The following is a 6194-nucleotide window of genomic DNA, read 5'->3' as shown; positions in this document are numbered from 1 at the left end:
CATCAAGGCACCTAACCCTAACCTTAACCCTAGCCCTAACCATTGCCTAATCCTAGTGCCTTCCAGGCAGCGCTGGAACCCATTTTTCTGTTTTACCAAATGTCTGTCTGTGCTTAGAAAATTGAACTGATAAGCGTTACACTGACCTGTAGGGTACATTGATGCACACTCAAATTAGCTGTGCATTGTGGGTATTTTATAGTGGACTATATAGTGAATGAAATTAACCGCAGAGAATTTGAACATAACTACCAAATGGCGAACACTATACAGTATAGTGCACTATTTCCGTGATAGGGAACGGGTTGGAACACAGCTACTGTGTATCGGGCAGACTGGACTCAGGTCCAGCTGAGGTTCTTGTCTGTTTTCTTTAAATAGATCCATCCCCGGTGCTTTCAGGTCTGTAAGCTGTGAATGTGAATCCTGGATGCTGCCGGGTTGAAAGGACTTTACTCAGTAGATTTTTTTTTTTTTATATCTCCCAAGATAAATAAAGCCTGGGAATGAATTATGCAGTGTTCATATTCATCACGGCTGGCTGAGTTCAGTCGGTGTTCAGGGGTTTCCTCTCAGCCGGCCTGCACAGAGAGAGAGAGAGAGAGAGAGAGAGAGAGAGAGAGAGAGAGAGAGAGAGAGAGAGAGAGAGAGAGAGAGAGAGAGAGAGAGAGAGAGAGAGAGAGAGAGAGAGAGAGACTGGTTCTTCTATGATTTTGAATCGATTTACAAATGTCTTGACGCGATCTTTGTAATACCGTTACATTGACTGACGAAGGTGGAACAGTGCAGCAGCCAGACGGTGTACAACAAGCACCTCCTGTGAATACTTTCTACCACATCAACGCCAGACTAACGTTAGCGGGGCATGGCTAACTAACAGACACTTCTCCCCAACTCGGGTGGGGTAGAGAAAATAACTTGATCCCTAGTCTCTGTCAGTCGGTCGGTCGGTCCACAAAAACCACAGTTTTCGTCCCTAGGAAGCTGAAATTTGCCATGAAAGTCAAGTGTTTGTGAAGTTGTGTGTGTGAATGTATGAACGTGGGGATTCATGCATGTACGTTTTTATAGAGAGAGACAGAGAGACAGAGAGAGAGAGAGAGAACTAGTCCATATTGCAATTTCGATAAAATTGCGATTAATTGTGCAGCCCTAGTTCAGTTGTTTGGTCTGAGTACGAATGAGCTATTACACCACCCAAAACCAACCGGACTATGTGACAAAATGCTCCATGCTACGGTATAAACGGACCAAACGGCTCAGGTGTGAAAGAAACCTAACCTAGCGAACGTCCGACTGTCCCACTTTTGGGAAACATTTGTTGCAAGTTATAAAACATTTGTCCTCCATCTTAATCCCACCTCACATCCTCTTCTTCTTCCTCCTCTCTCAGAATCATCTTCTGGGGACCACGAGCTCCGTGTCTTCCCTTCCCACCGCTCCAGTCATCTTCCTCCACCTCGCCACCCAGAGCGCGACGTGAACCCACAGAACGATGTGGAAAACCTTCCAGAGTCCCAGCATCCCGTCCACCATCACCACCACCACCATCACCTGCACCGTCAGCACGCCGCCAGGTTAGCCAGAGTGATGCCAGCCGCCCTGTCGGAGTCTCGGTTTCGCCAGGAGCCCGGTGGTCAGCGGACCCTCGACCTGCTGGCTCGACCGCATCACGAGGTGCGGCCGGAGCACGCTGTGGTCTCTGCACGCCATCTAGTTACCGTGGTGAGTATTCTGCTCCCTAATTGCATGTGAAAAAAGGTAAATGTACTGCAGTCAGTGTCCAAAATTAACTTGTTGACTTGTTGTTTTTTTCCGATACCGGCGCTAAAACGATACTGTGGGTACGCGATCTGTGCTGCCTACACGATCTGACATGCGCAAGATGTTCGCCCTACGACACTGCACGGTCTGTTCCACGCTTGCACACCTTTGCACCGCGGGAATTTCATTCATTGTGCGCTCGCAAAGGGGAGTGTGGAGGAAACTGAAGGTCTGCAGTGACAGAAAGACTCAGAGTTCATTCCACATGTAACCAAAATGGTGGATGTTCATGTAACATGCAACAACTCCGTCATTATTTTGGAATGGCAAACACGTAAACACCTCGTAATGCATAGCGTAAGCTACATTTAAAAACATCACAACATCCCCTGACACTACACGTCACAAAAATAACAGTGTCGCTACAGCGTAGTACACGGACGTCGATATGCAGACAATAAGTACTTAATTTAAATATCTTTATAAAACAGACCCACCGTGAACTGCATAATGAATAACATAAAGTGTAGCCTACAAAAATATGCTGCCAGTTGTGCCGCCTGGCCGTGAAGTGTTTCAATGCATGCGTGATACAAATAGTGTAGGAAACTGACTAGCTGACTAGACTCCACTCCGGCAAAGCTGCTGGCCCAGACGGTGTATTTTCCAGGGTGCTTAAAGCCTGTGCCCCCCAGCTGTGTGGAGTACTAAGTCTAGTCTTCAGCCTGAGCCTGCACCTCCAGAGGGTCCCCGTGCTGTGGAAGACGTCCTGCCTCTTTCCTGTGCCAAAGACGCCGCGTCCCAGCGGCCCTCAGGACTACAGACCGGTGGCTCTGACGTCCTTCGAGAGGCTCGTCCTGGAGCAGCTAAGGCCTATGGTCAGGCCCTTCACTGATCCACTACAGTTCGCCTACCAGCCCAGCCTGGGAGTTGAGGACAGCATCATCTACCTGCTGAACAGAGTCTACACTCATCTGGACAAGCCTGCGAGCACTGCGAAAGTCATGTTCTTTGACTTCTCCAGTGCTTTCAACACCATCCGTCCGGCTCTACTGGGTGAGAAGATGACTGCGATGCAGGTGGAGGCCCCCATCGTGTCCTGGATTGTTGATTACCTGACGGGCAGACCACAGTACGTACGCCTAAAGAACTGTGTGTCTGACAGGGTGGTCAGCAACACTGGGGCTCCACAGGGGACTGTCCTCTCTCCCTTCCTCTTCACCCTCTTCACCTCAGATTTCAACTATTGCACTGAGTCCTGCCACCTTCAGAAGTTTTCTGATGACTCAGCAATAGTTGGCTGCATAGAAAAGGGTGATGAGACTGAATACAGGACTGTTGTGGGCAACTTTGTCACTTGGAGTGAGCTGAACCATCTGCAGCTCAATGTGACAAAAACGAAGGAGCTCGTAGTGGATCTGAGGAGGGCGAAATCACCTGTGACCCCTGTTTCCATCCAGGGGGTCCCTGTGGACACTGTTGAGGAGTACAAGTACCTGGGGGTGTACTTAAACAATAAACTGGACTGGACTAGACACGCCGAGGAGGTCTACAAAAAGGGCCAAAGTCGACTCTTTTTCCTGAGGAGGCTGAGGTCCTTTAACATCTGCCGGACGATGCTGAGGATGTTCTATCAGTCTGTCGTGGCCAGCGCTATCTTCTTCGCTGTCACATGCTGGGGCAGTGGGATGAAGGTCGCAGACACCAACAGACTGAACAAACTGATCAGGAGGGCTGGTGATGTCGTGGGGGAGGAGCTGGACACACTGACGACCGTGGCTGAGAGGAGGATGCTGTCCAGGCTTCAGTCCATCTTGGATAATGTCTCCCACCCTCTCTACGACACACTGGCCCAGCAGAGGAGCACCTTCAGCAGAAGACTCCTCTCACCCAGATGCACCACAGAGCGCCACAGGAAGTCGTTCCTGCCTGTGGTCATTAAACTCTACAACACCTCCCTCAGAGAGTCACACACCCCCTCTCTGTAATCATCTCATCTCAAATATAGACAATTCACTTCTCTTTTTATTGCACTATAATCATCTCAACATAGACAATCATTTTCTCTTTTTATTGCACTATTTGCACATTAACACTGTACATTTCATATTTTATTTATTATTACTGTATATTTGTTTATATTATATATGTTAAAAGTCTGGATAATATATGTTGTTTGTATACCTGGAGTGGTAACAAAAATAGCTTCCACCTGGGATTATTAAAGTATTTCTGATTCTGATTCTGAAACCCTCACGTTTTCTACTACGTATTTATGCTGCAGCATATCGAATTGGGGAGGCAGCACAGATGGCGTACCGACAGATACTTTTAAAACGGTGCCTGAATTGATGTGTTTAAAAAAGAAAAGAAAGCACATAAAACGACAATCGGCGACATTAAGGCGTGGCTATAAATGGACAATAAAAACATCCACAAGATGGGAAATGGGTATTTTACATTAACTTTGAATGCACCACAAAGCTTACCAGTTTCAAGTAAACGCACCATTAAGTCCCGTCTGTTTTGTTTTTCCAACAAAGACAGGCAGTGGCCATATAGTGCAGCTGGTTTGTGTCTTTAGCTGCAGACTGTTGTATGTCCCTGTGTTAGAATCCTTCACTATGAAGTGACATACAATCACACGTTAGACGGCATTTTTTACCGTGTTTAAGCCAATTACTGGCTTACGGTGGGCTAATGTTACCTGCTGCCAAGTGTACCGTTAGTGTTAACTAGCGTGCAGCGATGTTTCTGTTGCCTCCTCAGTTTCGGAGCATCAGAGAGCAGCGCAGGCATTTGAGTGGCACCGAAATCCACGTTGCTATTTGGCGCTTTCCAAGGGTTACTTTCGGACCCTGACTGCAATTATACCGCATTTTTCTAGTCTTAACAACCTCCCAAAGCACACAGATCTGTCAATTAAACCAACTAATCGATTAGTCGACAAAATCATACGATTGTTAGTCGACTGAGAGTTTCTTTAGTTGAGGACAGCCCTGTTGTGATGCAGTAAAAACCCATCAGCAGCTGGATGAGATGTTTGATGTTTACTTTATTAGCATCGTCAGACTCCTGACATGTGGTTTTAAATCTGAGAGCCTCAGTTCGACAAACCAGCGGCTGAAGGCTGCAGCTGAGACGGTTTCTGGCAGCTGCTGTGAGCAAACGCTTGCTGATACAATCATTTGAGGTCGGAGGTCAGAGCAAACAGACAGTAAGAGACGATGAGGAGGAGCTGCAGACTGCTCTGTAGATGCAGCGCCGGAGGAGAGATGCTGCACTCTCTGTTGCCATGGAAACACTAACCGTGTGTGTGTGTGTGTGAGAGACACACTTACCTACACAATGGATGGTTGTATAACTCTTAGATAAACAGCAGTGGCCTTCAGACTGACATTGAGACAGAAACAAGCAGACAGAGACGTGCTGGTTGAGAGAGAGAGAGAGAGAGAGAGAGAGAGAGAGAGAGAGAGAGAGAGAGAGAGAGAGAGAGAGAGAGAGAGAGAGCTCTGGTTCTTCTATGATTTTGAATCGATTTACAAATGTCTTGATGCTGTGGTGCCTTAAATAGTAATCTCTCTTATACACAGGGCCCCAACTCTCTCACCATAACCTCAATAACATAGTACAATATGGAATACATTTGAATTGAATATATGTAGGCATAATTAAACATAAGTCAAAGTTATAAATCATCAGATACAACAACGCGATCTTTGTAATACCGTTACATTGACTGACGAAGGTGGAACAGTGCAGCAGCCAGACGGTGTACAACAAGCACCTCCTGTGAATACTTTCTACCACATCAACGCCAGACTAACGTTAGCGGGGCATGGCTAACTAACAGACACTTCTCCCCAACTCGGGTGGGGCAGAGAAAATAACTTGATCCCTAGTCTCTGTCAGTCGGTCGGTCGGTCCACAAAAACCACAGTTTTCGTCCCTAGGAAGCTGAAATTTGCCATGAAAGTCAAGTGTTTGTGAAGTTGTGTGTGTGAATGTATGAACGTGGGGATTCATGCATGTACGTTTTTATAGAGAGAGACAGAGAGAGACACAGAGAGAGAGAGAGAGACACAGAGAGAGAGAGAGAACTAGTCCATATTGCAATTTCAATAAAATTGCGATTAATTGTGCAGCCCATGAATTGTGCAGCAGAATGTATGAACGTGGGGATTCATGCATGTACGTTTTTATATATACATTTCTTTTCTACGTGTGTGTGTGTGTGTGTGTGTGTGTGTGTGTGTTTACCCTGTAAAAATTACTCGATGACAGTGAAAAATGGCAGCATGCTGACGCTAAAATCACAGCATTTGTGGTTGGTTAATGGACACTGTGTCACACAAATGAGGAATAAAATTCATGGATCTATTTTCATATTATACTCTGGGGCTGCAACCAGTGAAAATAATTAGTTTTCG

Source organism: Sander lucioperca, chromosome 20, assembly GCF_008315115.2.
Source record: "Sander lucioperca isolate FBNREF2018 chromosome 20, SLUC_FBN_1.2, whole genome shotgun sequence".
Lineage (NCBI taxonomy): Eukaryota > Metazoa > Chordata > Actinopteri > Perciformes > Percidae > Sander > Sander lucioperca.
This window is presented reverse-complemented; position numbering follows the sequence as displayed.